At 37.2% G+C, this 15,777-nt stretch overlaps 1 non-coding gene across 1 annotated transcript; it reads right to left on the reverse strand.

Annotated features, from left to right (window-relative positions):
* Positions 1-12,093: 12,093 nt before the first annotated feature.
* LOC141654459 (small nucleolar RNA R71) lies at positions 12,094-12,201 on the reverse strand. Its single transcript, XR_012548018.1, has one exon. It is a non-coding gene; the product is annotated as a small nucleolar RNA R71 (small nucleolar RNA).
* Between the last annotated feature and the right edge of the window lie 3,576 nt (positions 12,202-15,777).

A 15,777-nucleotide genomic window follows, 5' to 3' on the forward strand; every position in this document is an offset into this window, starting at 1 on the left:
GCGCAACCAAATTGGGACAAATTGAACTTTCTCCTTACGCAGACTACATTCCTCAGTCCACGGCTTGACAATTAAAGGTTTATTATCATACATAGGGAACCCTTGTTGAAGCACAAGAGACTGACATTCTTTGGTAGGAAACCGAACCAAGAACACCCCATTAGGGAGGAAAGAAATCTTGTCATATTTATAGACCCCCCACAGCTTCTTAACAAACCCCTCAAGTAACTCCCATGGTGGGTTCCGCCTAATACATAACAGACACTGCAGATCCCGAATTTCAACTCATCCGCTACATCCTCCTTAGTAAACTTTAGAACATTCATCTCAGACTCTTGAGTAACCGAAGGAGATTTAGTTTTCTTACCAGAGACTTCAATCCATTCACGAGCATCCTCAGTAGAATCCGTTTCCGATCCAAGTTCATCATCCACAATAGTACCAAGATCAAGCACCGGGATCCCCACGATCTCACTAACCTCTAGTGTTTTGTGAGCATCAGCAGATTGCGGAATCGCAGTTCGTCTCGTAGATGATGAAGGCAAATCCATATCCAACGTTAACGCAGAACAATTAGAGAAGGAAAGTCGTTGTTTAGCTTTAGAACGTATTTTACTTTTTAATTGGGATTTTTTCTTATTGATTTTCCTCGCCATGTTTGCAAGGTAAACCCTAGAAATCAAGAGAGAAGGAAGAGCTTTCTCTCTCTAGATCCCATCTTTTTGCCGTTGATTTTTACATGTTAAAAATCGATCAAATCCACAAAAACTGAGATGGATACCAACGATTGATGGATAGGGCGATTTTGGCATCATTTTACAGCATTTTAAGCATATTTATTTAAGTTGAATGAATGATTGTCATTTATTTAAAGTATTTATCTTGTTGTACCTAGTATGGCCTAGTTTATTTTAATCGTTATTACCCGAAATGAATGGGAATAGCGATTTGTTTGTAATTAAATACGATTCTCTTATCGTCGGTTTTTAATTAATTAATAGTTTTATTTATTTTATTAACTAATGTATAATAGGAATAGCTATGTAATTTAAATTGTAATAGTTATTCTTACCGGCGTTTCCAAAAAACGGATTATATCGAGACGGAGTCTATTTTTGGAAGGTGTTCCAAATCCCAAAAGAAGAAGCCACTTTTGGAATGAAGAGGCAAGGGACCAAGGAGTTGGTTTCCGAAATGTAATAGACTAGTTTTTATTAACTAGGTGGCCATACTAGGATTTATTCATATGCTTACTTGTTTGCTTATTTTATTTTCGCGCATGCCAAAATCGCCATTCACCTACATTTTATTTTCGCGGTTGTCAATTCACGTCATTTACATTCACCGACTTAGTTCACTTGTAGGGAATTTATGACTAAATTGACAAGATCTCTCACATAACTAAAATTGAGATTAGCCTTACCAATTAGTAACACCTACGAATCTCTTGTTCATTAGAGCCACGCGCCAAGCGGGTGTTCTCTTTTTACCTTGAGTAAGTAGGGTGGTAAGCGGTTATCACACGCCAAAATTGGTTGGACTCAACGGGATATAAGACGGTCTTGTGTTCCGGGGCTAGTAGATGGATTAAAGGAAATTCGTCGACCAAGAGTTCTAGAGGTAGAATTAGTCAACGTGACTTACCGAATTTACACAATTATGGGATGTTTCGCCCAAGCGATGCTCTTTTTTGTTTAATATTTGGGTCTTGGAATCATTTATATAATTTCGTGGGAGATCATTATATAAATGTTAAAACTTGTTGAACATGTTTTTCACAAGTATTTTCAAAACATTGAATGTTAATTTTTTCTATTTTTCGTTCTTTTTCATTAATGAATTTACTATGACATCGCGCACTTCATCCTCCTTTCATCCTCTATTTATTATTATACTCGTTTCGTTCTTTCATAGGAAGCGGTTTCTTTGAAGGAATTCGGTAGCAATGATTGGTAACATGATTTACTAATTCACCTACATAAGCTTACAACAATTATTGCGATTATTATACAACTTAACATCCTTACATATTTAAAAAGGGGTTTTCATGTTGCAAACTCATATTACGAGTTTAAAATGAAGTCACATTTTATCAAGCGAGTCTTGATTTCGGAAGTGACACCTCCGTCATGATGATGACATATTAGTTTTAATTACTCAAGTGTAATACAAAAGTTTGCGAAAAGAGTTTTCAAAAACACTTATAATACTCCAATATGATACCGTCAAATGGCTCACTTCGAGAAGGCCAAATCGATTGTTTATGTGCTAAAGAGTTTAGGCATATGATAACAATTGAACGGTTAGGTAGTCCAATTTCGCAAGAAGTTGAGATTTTGCCACATGTTACACTCACTTTATAGTAATTCACTCTTACTAAGTGTATAAAATATCACGAATGACATGAAGAGAGGTCTTCATGAGATTCATTTTTGCTTGATTGAGGCAAAGAGGAATGTGAAAGTGAGTGGGAGTTAAGAAGTATCAACCCTAGATGTATGCGATAGAACAAAGTTGAAAGAGACATCTACTCAATGGATAGGCTAGTTCCACTATCTTGGTATGAGATACCAAGTACGGGTCATTTCTTTGTAAAGAAGTTTACATGAATTGATAAAACATAAGACGTCTAGCATAGAACATTTTTGTATCGAAATGGTGCTAGAGTAGCAATGATTTTGATAGGGACAAATGTACCTAAATTTGGTTTTAAAAGAATGTAATCATCTATGTTTATACATAAAAGGCATCACTCATGTGATTTAAAACAAAAGGTTGTACCTACTCCTATGATAACTTGGTGGTTGGTTTAGACCACTCAAGTTAGAGGAATTTTACATTCTTCACGAGAACTAAATATTATACTATCTTGTAGATTTTGAAGTCTGTAATTCGGTGAACCCAATTGATCAAACCTCAAGTAAAATTCGTTTCAAACGAGTAAACGAAAAGCACATTGAACAACCATTTGATTGTGAGTCTTATGGTATGTGTGCATGTATTATGTTTTTCTTTTGCAGAAAAGAAACACAATAGTGAGGTGATTGACCATATACATACGGATGTGTAAGGTCGATAGTTGGTTATATATATATACTTCGTTACTTTTACCGTAATGTTAAGTAGATATGAAAACCTCGTATCTATTTAATAAGACATAAAAGTTATTTTTGAAACGTGGAATATTTTCAAAATGAAGTAGTAAACCAAAAGCACTTCAAGATCAAGATGTTGATCGGAAGTTTCAAAGTAATGAGTTTGAAGATCAAATGGGTAATATCAAATAATGACCTTGATAATCACTAAAGAAGATTGTGAACCAGTTCACATAATACCTTCTCCTTGGGACACCATAGAGTATGGTGTAGTCATGTATATAAACCGAACTTTATGTGATATAGTTTGAGGTTTTTCGCAATTTTGTAAGCAATTTTCTCACTAAAAGTTTAAAACCCGACTGTAATAGCCTTAATGACTCCATATGAGATATGGATAGGGAGGGTCCCTAACTTGTCTTTTTATACATTTGGGATCATAAATGTTTATGTTCAGAACCAATTTGTGTATTTGTGAGGGTTATCCAAAATTGAACCACTTGGTTTTTACTCATCCAAAACGAGAACAAAGAGTTTGTGGCTCATAATACTGTCTTTCCAGAAAGATTTTCATTTTCTGGAAGACAGAGTGGGAGAAATTTTGAACTTGCGGAAGTCCAAGACCCACAAACTGAGTACAATGCAAAAAGACGTTATTTATTGAGGCTCAGTGGTGAGTACAATGCAAGAAGACGTTCTTTATTGTGGCTCAGTGGTTATAAGGAGATAATTTTGCGATAATATTGCGTTACTTTTCAAAAGTAACGAATCTTAAACCCTCATCAAAGGCTTTTCTATAGTATGAACTCTATATGATGGCGTGTCACCATGCAATCCGAATTTGATCTCCTTGCACACGATGCGATAAGGAAGGAAACACGAGATGTTTTCGAGACTTGATTTAAGGTGAATACTTTGGTTGGTTACCTTGATCTTGTCGTAGAGGTTACATAAGATGTTTAAAATTTGGGTTTGTTATAGAGAGTTTTGTGACAACCCAAATGCCTTTATCAATTCGTATGGTCTTAGCAATATAGCCTCTCATGAGGATGAGTTTAGGCAAAAGGATAACGAAACTTTCTCCTTGAATGTATCTTATGAAGGGAGAAGTTTTGTTGATGTTGTCAATGCTAAGAAGCCTAGCATGCTTGGAAGATCCCTTTTGTGATCTATATACGTCAAAGAGTTGGAACTTTGGGTTCAATCATGTAGTCTATCAAAATGGTATTACTCGAGTGTCGAGGTACCATGATGATACATGGAGTTTAGTGGGAGCTAAAGTGAGTTTCTTAGTCTAAATATGTGCTTGACATATTAGTGACTAGAAATGTAGCTAAGGTGATATTTCTTAGTCTAAAATATGTGTTTGACATATTAGTGACTAGAAATATTCTCGGGTAAATACTTGAGAGTAGCATGGCGCATATTAAATATCCGGATCTAATGAGATAGATCTCTATGGATATTAGCCTTATAGTCAAGAGACTTATGTGATAAGATTCTTGACTCGTTCAAGTTGTTGAACAATTAATATGATCTCTTGTGCTTCCGCTGCAGGATCTATTAAATATGCTAAAAGCTTCTCTCGTCGGGACTTATCATGTTGAGAATATGAGAAGTCATTACCAATCATTTTCTAGTGAGTGTCACTTGATCATTATCAAGAGCATCCTTGATTACTTGAGAAGCATTGAGGATTTACTCTTGTTGAATGGAGGAATTAATGAATTTCGTATAAAAGGTTACACGATTACATTCCTATGCTTATAAGATGTCATGAGTCTCGTTAAGGAATGGTTAGCATGTAAGAGTGTTATGTGCATAAAGAATAAAATGTATAAGAAGTTATATATATATGTATAAGAAGTTACACATGTATAAAGCAAATATGTATGAGGAGTCATACATAAAAGATGTCATATGAAGGATGTGTATGTATAAGTGTTATACGTACAAATCATGAACGAAAAGCTAAGTACATTACAGCATCCGATGTTGTAAAAGAGATAATTGATATCCGGATTTTAATGGGACTAGAGTAGTTCTGTTAGCCGAATATCGTATCCCAAGAGACTGTGAAAACAGTGGGAGTGTTTGACTGGCTTAAGAGCCAGAGTCTAAAAACTTGTTTAGACATGTACTTAGAAAGGCTCTATGTGATGAAAGATTGCATAGAACAAGGGAAAATAGCAATGGAAATTAGAGTGATGCAACTGTTGCTTATCCTCTAACCAAAGCCGTAGCCATAAGGTAGACATGATGGTTATGTCATCTCAATGTGAATTGAGGAGTATACCTTAATTGCTAAAGATCGTTATGTAAATATTGGATAGAGTATTGATATTTACATAAGTGATGATCGCATTAATTGTTAGAGTTTCTTTAAGAACTCAGTTATTCAGTTTGACTGAAAACATTGAATACCTTGTTTATCTGAATAAGTTGTGGAGACAATGTTGAACAATATTCAAGTGAATAAGATGAACATTGTATTTTATCCCTAGTCACTTAATGAGGTGACGTCTCAGAGTGACTAGATTGTAAGTCGATTGATGGTTGTTCAACACCATAAGGTCATACGTGATCATTGGTCAATTACATAGGCATAGTGTGTGACACTTTGCCGGATAGTGACCATTTAGAGAGTCCCTAAGTTCTATTATAGACGCCAGGTCGTGGCGGGGATCTCTAAGATGTTATAATGAGTCGATTCTTTTGACTGGAGACTATTATCTGAGCAAGTGCAGTTTCCGAGTGACGTTGGTTTTTGTCCTAGGTCGTGCCGTGAAAGGAGGCCAAAAGGGCATTTACTAGGTCATGGTGATCTGTATTGTGCAATAGGATATATAGGGCATACAAGAATTGTCCACCCACGTTGGGTAACTATATCTCAAGGCCACTCGAGGAGTTAATGACTACAAATGCGTGGCCACGCTCGGAAGTAATCTGTGAGAGATTTTTCCGGTCAGGTAGTCACACTCCCGATCGAGAAAACCACTCGCGATATGTTCATGTGCAAGTGCGACCTGAAAGACACCTTGCATTGAGTGGAAAATTAAAACGGACAAGAGAATTGGTAGCGCACACCTTGTGTCGGACAAGTGGGAGATTGTTGGAGTTAGTGTCCTCCACAATAGTGCGTTTACATATTAAATCTCATTAAGGAATATGCATGGGATATTCATTGGCAATACTAGTCAGCTGATCAACGTATATCGGTAATGGTTGGCCAACTAGGGTTTGACGTTACTGTCGTGAGATGGCGGTGTTCAGCTGATCCCTTTCGGTCACACCTAAAGGAACGAGCCCCAACACGAAAGCTAATTAATTGTATGAGATACAATTTAACTTAGTCCCTTGATTAAATTGACTAAGAGTTAGTCAATTAAATTGATTTAGAGAGATATCGAGTTTTGAACTCGAGGTACGAAAATTATTATTTAATTATGCGATAATTGAATAATAAATTATTTGAGACGGGAATTAATGATTAAGCAGTTAATTATTAAATTGGTACTAGTTGACTAATGTGATTAGTATTGGTACGTAAACTTTTTGTGTAGCGGTACACATATATTTATGGAGTGATTTAGACGAAATTAATTGGAAGCATTTAAACATGATACGATGTTTAAATAAAATTTACACGTATTTGTGCGACAAATATAAGAACCAAAATGGACCCGTAAATGGGACATTGGACCGTGTAAATGGAATGTAGTGGATGATTATAGACATAATCATTTCACTTTACTTGTTGTTTCTTCCATAAGTCATCTTATGATCACTTGCATGTGATATAAGATTGGACAAAAATAAAAACAAGTGCACTCCCTCACTCCACTAATTCCACCCGCCACTTTTCCCATTAAACACTCCAATTGTTGTTCATTTTTACACTACTTCTTTTGGTGTATTTGCATGTGAAAAATAATTGATCTATCTCTCTAAAAATCATAAGCATCATCTTTACTAAGATGTTAGTAAAACAAAATAAATACTAAGAGTGTTAGTATTATTTTACATAATATTCAAGGGTTATATGGTTAATTTCTAGTTAAAATTAATCATATGAGTTGGAGGTTTGTTCTTGAGTGCAACTTAAAGGAGCTCTTCTAATTTGAAGATTGGATGATCTTGCCATTCTTAATAGCTCAAGAACAACCAAGATGGGTGATCTTGGTTGTGCCCAAATACTACCATTTCTCAATGTAAGAAAAAAAATTTTCCTCTTCTTTTATTCTAATATGCTTTTATATTGCATGCATGTTACATAGATCATCAATATAATAAATTATGAGATAATTTATTTTTATTAGAGAGTCTAATATGGATCTATGATCTTTCAAAATGGGCATATTTTGGGTTATGATGGCTGTGGCTAGTAGAAGGGAATAGTGTGATAGGAATTGTCCACCCCCTTGTCAGGGTTAAAACAATATCTCAGGGCCACTCGAGGAGTAATGAACTGGAAATGCGTGGCAACGCTCGGAACGTATCTATGGTAGATAATTCCGGTCAATCAGTTATTCTCCAGATTGAGGAAACCACTCTCGATATGATCACTTGCAAGTACGACCTGAAAGACACCTTGCATTGAGTGGGAGATAGTAATAGGACAAGAGAATTGGTGACGCACACTTGTCGAGGACAAGTGGGAGATTGTTGGAATAAGTGTCCTCCGATAATAATGCGATCACAACTGTCGATCATAATGATCACATGTTTAAATCTCATTTTAAGAATACATGTGGGATGTAATATTTTACAGTCAACTGGTCCACACATATTGGTAATGATTGGCGGACTAGAGTTTGACATTACTGTCGTGCGACGGTGGTGATCAGTTGATCCCCTTAGGTCATACCTTTAGGGAAATACTCTTAATTGATTATTTAATTAATCGTATGCCGATACGAGTTAATTAAATTGCTTAAAATTGACGGATGATTTGTGAGTAAGATTAACGTGTCTTATTATAATTCGATTAAATTGGATACGGTCTAAGTAATCGAATTGTTTTATTACTTAGATAAAATTATTGTTTACGAAACAATTGAAATTGAAATTGAATGAATAATTTATTATAAATACAAGACGTTGTGATTTATAATTGATAAACCGTTTTGGTACAAGTAATTACGAATTACTAGTCGATTTTGTATATGACATTTTATGAGTATGTTGATTTTTAATATGTTAAAAATACATTACAATTTCACATGTCAAGTAACATGTCACATATGTCACATTGACAAATGACAAAAATAAAATGGACCTACCCATTTTATTTAAGTGTGCCGAAAATGGAGTGAGTATAAGGTTTATATTGTGTTTTTATTTTAATTGGAAACATAATGATAAAAGCCTACTATTTAGCCTTGCATGCCTAGTCTCATCTTGAGAAGAACAAGACCATGCATTGGCTCCCCAATATAGACCCCCCCAACCGGTTTTCCATGTAGTGTAACAATATGGATTTCTCAATTATTCATTCACAACTACACCTAGTGTAAGGAAATCAATTCTCTATCTTGTGAAGAATTTTTTAGAGAAATAAAAACTTCACTAATCTCTCCTCTCTTGGCCGAATATACAAGAGTACAAAATATTATTTTGTGTCAAATTTTAGTAAGACTTGTATTATTTCTAGTACAAAATAATATTAGTTATTAAGAGGTTTCCTTGGGTATTCACTTTTGAGAGAGGTTCTAATTTGGACCTTTGTTCATCCATTTTAAGGAAGCTCAAGAACTAACAAATAGGTGAATTTGTTGGTGTCCATTAATCCGAAATCATATAGTAAGATTGATGATTTCTTCTCTTATCTTATTTATGTTTGCATGCATAAGATCTAGCTTTTATTTTATGACTAAATAAATCATTTCATATATGAATATGTAAATTAATGAGATTAATGAATCTAACAAGATGATGGAACAAGAAATAACCCAGAAAGGTAACAACGTGACCTACCCCCAGCACCACCCATCTATGAGGTCAAATTCATCAATGGAGGATTTGATATTTGTGGCCTGACCAGTTCAGCTGCAAAGAAAATTGCCAGGGAGTCAAAAATGAAATCTCCTTTTAAACCTAGAAATTTACCTCAAATTACTTTTGACGACACTGATATGCAGGGTATTCCTGATCTACACCATGATAGCCTGGTTATCACCATGCAAATAGGAACTGCACGTGTCCTGAGAATCCTGGTGGATGGAGGCAGCTCAGTGAACCTGATAATGCTTGATGTCCTTAAAGTAATGAAGATTGATGAAAGTCAAATCATAAAGAAGTCTAATGTCCTGGTAGGATTCAGTGGAGAAACAAGGAATACACTTGGAGAAATACACCTGCCAACATATGTGGAAAGAGTCTCCTCATACAAAATATTTGGAGTCCTGGACTGCCTGTCATCCTACAACGCCATCCTAGGTAGACCATGGATCCACAATGTGAAGGCCATACCCTCCATCTACCACCAATGCATTAAGATACTGATGTGACAAATATTTGAGCATATTTAGTCCCCGAATTAGCCTCGTTCCTATGCTTTTTACTGCATATTTGGGTCATTTACTATCTTTAGTCCTTTGTTTTGCATATTCTTTGACGTTTTGTTCCCTTGGTAGGAGAGGAGTGCAAACCTTGCATTTTCGTGGCAAAATAGAGCTAAATTGATCGAATCTAATGACCAAGCATCAAAGTAAAGACAAGACTAGAAGGCCTTTGTAAATAATGTAGTATTTGGGCAATGATGAAGAAGATCCTTGCATCTCCGACAAAATCTCGGAGGATTGTTGGAAGAAGAAAAGAAGGAAAGAAGAAAAACTCATCGGATCGAATCCGCTCGTCCCAGCATCGGGCCGCTCGTCCAAGAGCCACAATCCGAGCGTCCCAGCACCAGGCCGCTCGTCCAAGAGCTCCAGAATCCGCTCATCCCACACACTAAGCTGCTCGTCCACCACCTCCACAATCCGCTCGTCCACCACCTCCTGGACGCTCGGATTGTTCTCCAGTGCAGCCCGACTTCTTCTTGTTCTACTCGGGATGCGCATATTTTCGAAAGACTAGCAAAAAGGAGACTCGTATCTTTCTTCGAGAGGAGAATTTCCTCAACTTTTCTTAAGGACTTAATCGTCATTTAAGCCCTTAGTAACCCTAATTTGTGCACCTAATCCCCATTATAAATACCCCATTATACTAATTAGATTATCATGTTCTTCTTATCAATCTTTAGTGTAGTCTTCTAATCTCTCTTTAATCTTGTAATAAACTTTTAATTAAGTATTAATACAAATCTCATTTCCTTAACTTCTCTATTGTTCATCCTTTATTTTGGGTAATTAAAGATTATTTGGGTTTATTTGGAAGATTGACAACCTTCCAATAATTCATCAAGTACTTCTATTATTCTTTGCTTATTATTTTGGAATCATCATTAGGTATAATTCTCTTAATCCCTTTTTAATTATTGTTAATCATCTTTACTTATTCATCATGTTTTGCTTTGTTGATATGATTGACAACCTTGTTAACATGTTAAACTTGATAATGAGTGAGTAGTTTCCTTAACTAGGGTTAATGGGGAATTAGGGGAAATCAACATGGGGGATGATTCATGCTTAATCTAATATGTTCACATAATTTATTTGCTTGCTTGTTGTGATCTCAACTTATGCACATGTTATGTTTGATGAAATGCGAGCCTATGAATCCTTGCATTTTTTATCCATCACTTACCTTTTCAATGAGACTTGTAAGACATAAACCAACTCGAGTCTCATTAGACCATGCATATAGTTAAGTAGGGAGGATTAAGTCGACTTGTAGGTGTTGTACAATCTAATCGATTCGGCTCCGGGACCCAAACCTTCCTAGGATTGTAAGATATAAACCAACTCGATCCTATCACAACAATAATTGCTTGCTTATAATTTGAGAGTATGTTTGTATGATCAATTCCCATGAATCCCCTACGAACCCATGACACCCTAGTGCTTTTAATCAATTGTTTACATCTCATTTTAGTCATCTTGCTTGTTTACTTTTATTGTTATTTAGTTTAGTGATCTTCTTATCTCAACCCAAATTGTGACACCCCTAGACACCACTACTTGCAATCAAAAATCCTACATCAATACCCGTCCCTTGGGATCCAACCTTTACTTGCCTCTTTACTAATAGTAGAGTTGTTTGTGAAGTTATAAATATTGTTTTGGTCTAGTTGCTCCTAACGACAAGTATCCGAAATCTGAGCTCAAAGCGGACCGACCAAAAATGGCGCCGTTGCCGGGGACGGTGTTAACTTGATTTGATTTTCTTTGATTGTTATTAGTTGTGTCTTTCTTTGCCTTGGGGAAGTATAACTCCTCAAGGTTTGTTCTAATTGTTTTCTAGTTGTTTGATATTTTGCATGTCTAGAAGATCACAAGGTAACTTGTTACCCATTGATCACGAAATTGAAAGGACTTTGACAACCAATAGAAGACTTGCTAGAAATACTTTGAGAGGTATTGGTGAGGTTGTAGATATTCAACCAAATACTATTGAGTTCATCAACCCTTTTGCAAGAGAAGGTGAGGAGAACCCAACACAAAATCAACCACACAATCAACCCACAATGCCTAAGTTTTCATCACATTCCGTACCAACCGAGGAGAACTTACCCAATGGTACTCCCACACCACAACACATAACCGGAAATTTTATTGCAAAATCTGTATTTATTCAATTAGTCGAAAGAAGCCAATTTGGGGGGATGCCTATTGAAGACCCTCATTCTCACATGGAGACTTTTTGTGACTATTGTGATGCGATTTCACAAACCGGAGTGACCCAAGACCAAATTCGATGGGTCTTATTTCCTTTTTCTCTAATTGGAACCGCGAAACAATGGTTAAAGAGCCTTGATAAGACTACTCTTGGAATTGACTCTTGGAAGAAGTTGGCTCTAGCTTTCTACAAAAAGTTCTACCCTCCGGAAAAGACTAACATGCTAAGAGCTCAAATCACGGGTTTTTAAGCAAAGGGATGAAGAATCTTTGTATGAATCTTGGGAGCGATTCAAAGGAACTTGTCGCTCATGTCCTCATCATGGACTTAGCGAGTGGTTCTTGGTACAACAATTTTGGAATTGTCTTTATGAAGACTCCCGAAACATTCTCAACATGGGATCAAATGGTATGTTCACCGAAGTTGATGATAATCAAACTTGGAACAAGATTGAGGAAATGGCGGTCCATAATTAACAATATAGTAGACCTCGCAAGGCTACTAGAGGAGGAAAGCATGAAGTCGACTCTATTACTCAATTAGGTGCTCAACTTAGTGCTCATATCGATACCATCAACTTGAAGTTCGAAAAAGCTATGGCTAAGCTTGAAGAAGCCTCAAAATCACCAAAGCAACATGTTAATGCCATGGTAGCATCTTCATCGATTCCAAGTGGAATATGTGAGAATTGTGGAACTTTGGGACATGACCAAACTGAATGTAGGGGAAAAAGTGAGCAAGTGAATGCTTTTCAAGCATACAAAAGTGGTACCCCTTATTCCAACTATTACAATGAAAACACCAAATTCCATCCAAATCTCTCATACAAAAGCCAAAATGTTCAAAACCCTCAACCGACATACACCCCACCTCCAATGAGAAACCAAAATGAAAGACCCTTTTACAACCAAAACCAAGGTTACCAAAATCAAACTCCATACAATAAACAAAATGACCAAGGTTTTAATGTTCAAAAAGTGGTCCTCCAAATGCAAAATAATCAACAAGAATTTTTCACTCAAATGCAAAAAGATAGCCAAGCAAAAGACATCACCATCAACAACATCCTAGCCCACACAAAAATGTTGGAAACTCAAATGACCCAACTAGCATCTTGAAGCTCTCAAAGACAAAAGGGGCAATTACCACCTCAAAGTAATCCCCCAAGACATGAAACGGTTAGTGCCATTCACTTGAGGAGTGGTACAAGATATGAAGGGCCAAAGAAGCAAGTTGAGGATGAAGTTGTAGAGGCTAGTGACAAGGAAAGAGTTGTGCAAAACTCTAGGGAAGAAGAACCCACCAATCAAGAAGTTTCAAAGAAAAACGAAGAAAAGGCCAAAGAGAAGGAGCCCATTGTGATTAGACTTCCATTCCCGAGTCGTCAAGCTAAGCCTAAGTTTGATGACCAACTTGGAAAATTCATGGAAATTGTGAAGAATTTAGAAGTCTCGATTCCTTTCACGGAATTGATCAATCATGTTCCGGCCCATGCAAAGTACATGAAGGACATCCTTACAAAGAAGAAATCAATCCGGAAGCTTGAGACTATTGCCTTCACTAAGGTGAGTAGTGCCATCCTTCAAGGGAGTTCACCTCCAAAGCTCAAGGATCCGGGAGGTTTCTCCATTCCATGCACTATTGGTGACACTACAATCAACAAAGCTTTATGTGACATTGGGGCAAGTGTTAGTGTCATGCCATATTCGGTTAGCAAGAGGCTAGGAATGGGAGAACTCAAATGCACCAACATCATGCTTCAAATGGCGGATAGATCGACAAAGACACATTTAGGGGTATGGGAAGATGTTCCCGTGAGAATTGGAAAATTCTTCATCCCGGTGGATTTCGTTATTGTTGACATGGAAGAAGACTCCAACATTCCTATTATCTTAGGAAGACATTTCTTGCACACCGCGGGAGCGGTGATCGATGTGAAGCATGGAGAGCTCACCCTTGAAGTGGGAGATGAAACCATCACTTTCAATCTTGACAAGACCATGAGAGCTCCCCGATTGCATGAGCCATGTTTTATGGTTGATCACTATAGCCAGAAGGATGATAGGAAGAAGTTAGAATTTCAATGGAGAAAGAAAGTGGATGGTACCCCATCAAAAGAGCAAGGAAATTGCAACAATGAGAGCTTGAAAAGCTCACCCATGACAAGTGAAGAGGAAGGCCTCATTGGCCAAGACAAGAAGGAAGGAGAGTTGTCTTTATCAACTCAAGACTTTTTTAGTGAGCAAGTAGACGAAGTATGCGGTCTTTGGGATGATGAGTTTGAAGGGATATTCAATCCCTATATTGGTAATGCTATGAGCCAAGACCATCATGGAGAACAACAAGTGCAAAGATCTATTGAGGATCTTTATCATGATAATTAGTAAGCTTTCGACCACTTCTTAAAGGTGTTGAGTAACATCAACAACACCTTGAACATACCCCCTTGACATCTCACATTGGATGAGATTTTGGTGGAGTCCTCCCTAAACCACCATTTGTAAATATTCTAACTCCCTAACTTGCATTTCAATTATTTTATTGCATTTTTGTCATTTTTTGGATTTAAATTGTTGTGCCTTGATCAAGATATTCAGCATTTTGAGAGAAGTGAGGGAGGGACTTATGAATTTATTATTGTGTAGTGCTTAGACTTAGTGTGGGGATAGCAATTGCCTAGGCTATTCATGCCTTTGTAGTGCCCCTGCAATGAAGAACACAAGAATCGAAGAATGAAATGACACGGGTTACGAAGCACCCACGGATGGACCTGAATCCGTGTGGTCAAGGAAGAATCCGAGCGTCTGAGGGATAATCCGCTCGTCCTGAAGAAATCTGAGCGTCCAAACCATCAAACGCTCGTCTGGTGAAGCTGTAGAAAATAATATTTGGGTCTGACTGTTAATCCGAGCGTCCCAGCCAGAAAGACGCTCGTCCCAGTCTGGACTGCCGTCCATCAAGAAACACGCTCGTCTTTTTGCCGCCAAATTCTGGGATTTCTCCCTGGAAAGGAATCTGAGCGTCCAAAACAAAAGACGCTCGTCCCAGCTGAGGAAATCCGCTCGTCTTTCCTGCGGTCCGCTCGTCCTGTGGCGTCTTTTCCTGAACTTTTTTTTTTGAAGAATCCGAGCGTCCCGACCCCTGGCCCGCTTGTCTCCCACTGCAGGTTCAAAATTAACGGATCTGTTTTAAAACCCTCCTCTCTCATTCATTCTCATTTCTTAAAAATACAAACACTACCCAAAATCCCAAAACCCCAAAACCCTCATCCTCTCCATCAACAAAAACAAATTCCCTCAACCAATTTCAACCAAATAAAATCCAAACTCCCTCACAACAAAAATTAATCACTCCTTTTGCAATAACAAGTGATTCAAACACCAAAATCTCCAAGTTTTGAGTCGATTTTTAGGACACAAAGCAACATTCATTCATCCTAAATCAATTTGGGCATTACTAAAAATTGAAGATTTCAATCTTTCATTGGTGTAATTAAGCAAAGGAGAATGGCAAGAACAAAAGGTGGAAACAAGACACCCCAAAAGAAGACACTTTCCAAAAGGCAATTAGCTCTTCGAGCAAAACAAGTATCAAAGGCATTGTTAGTCCATGAGGCAAGGTTGGAGGTTCAAGAACAAAATCCCCCTATGGAAGCTACTACCTCAACTCCGGTCATTGAACAATTATCCAATTATCCGGAGGTAATTTTCACTTCCGACTCTCATAGGGAGAAATTCATTCTCTTTGCTAAGAAAACCATCATGCCTACTAAGTTTATTTGTGAAGATGCATTGTCAAAGTTGGGTGTCCTTGAACAAACTAAGACCTTTTTCGAGTCTATGGGGTTAAGTAAATTGTTTACAATGCAAGAATTGACATACGCCTCCCTTACCTTGGAATTTTT

The sequence above is a fragment of the Silene latifolia genome, chromosome 4 (assembly GCF_048544455.1).
Source record: "Silene latifolia isolate original U9 population chromosome 4, ASM4854445v1, whole genome shotgun sequence".
NCBI classification, from domain to species: Eukaryota; Viridiplantae; Streptophyta; class Magnoliopsida; order Caryophyllales; family Caryophyllaceae; genus Silene; species Silene latifolia.